Genomic DNA, 1,162 nt, shown 5'->3' on the forward strand with positions numbered 1-1,162 from the left:
TTTTTAGAAAGACATAATTGATAAAGACACATTTCTTCTTTCTTTTTAGGAAGAAGAAATTGATAATCTGAATAGACCTCTTCTAAAAAGTAAATAGATTATATTAGTAATGATAAAAAAAAAAAAACACTACCCAAAAAGAACATTCCAGCCCCAATTGGTATCCATTGGTGAATTCCACTAAATATTTAGAGAATAATTAATACGAATCACTTACCAACAGATACAAGAGGCAGAATGAGGGTCTAAATCATTGAGCATATGATACCAGCATTACTCTGATACCAAAATCACATAAAGACATCTCAAGAAAGGAAAACCACAAATGATATTTCTCATGAATATGGGTGCAAGAAACCTCAAGAAAATACAAACAAACTGAATACAGTAATGTATAAAGGAATTGTACGCCAAGACCAAGTGGGAAGTAAGTTGGTTTAATATTCGGTATACTCCATATCAATAAAAGTAAAAACAAAACGTTCACAATCATTTCAATTGGTGCATAAAAAGCAGTGGACAAAATGCCAAAACAGCTCTCTTTTTAAATTAAATCGTCACCGTATAAATTGAAGGATTTATGTGGTACAATGCGCTGATTCTATATAAATGTTAGAATATTTACATCTAACTGGGAAACATAGTATTCACCTAACTTAATGATTGTGTAAAGAAATTAATAATGTACACTGAAAAGATCTGACATGTAAAACATTTCTTCACACTATTCAACAAATTAGGAAGAAAAGGGAACTTCCTTAATTTGAGGATATTAGACCTATGAGTTATGCGGTGATGATCCCTTAAAAAAAGACAAGTATTCATCTTCTAAGGGTACGTGTGAAATTTACGAGGTGTAGAATAGAAAGGTCTAAACAGGATAACTAGGAAAATTCCGGGAAAAACTATGTTGACCAGTTTGATGAGAGCATTTCAAATTCTATGCTTACCAGCACATCATTCCCCATGACTGCCTTCAGGTAGACGGCTAAGATTTAATAAGAAAAAATAAAATAACAGAACCCTCAGTAAATTTAAAGGGACGGAAATAATGCAAGGTATATCTCTTTCCATGATGAAGGACTCGACAGAAAACGCACAGCTGACATCATCCTTCACAGTGACAGATCGCATGCTTTTCCTCTCAGATGAGGAGCAAGAA

Source organism: Otolemur garnettii, unplaced genomic scaffold (genome assembly GCF_000181295.1).
Source record: "Otolemur garnettii isolate 467f Iridium unplaced genomic scaffold, OtoGar3 scaffold00158, whole genome shotgun sequence".
Taxonomy (NCBI): Eukaryota; Metazoa; Chordata; class Mammalia; order Primates; family Galagidae; genus Otolemur; species Otolemur garnettii.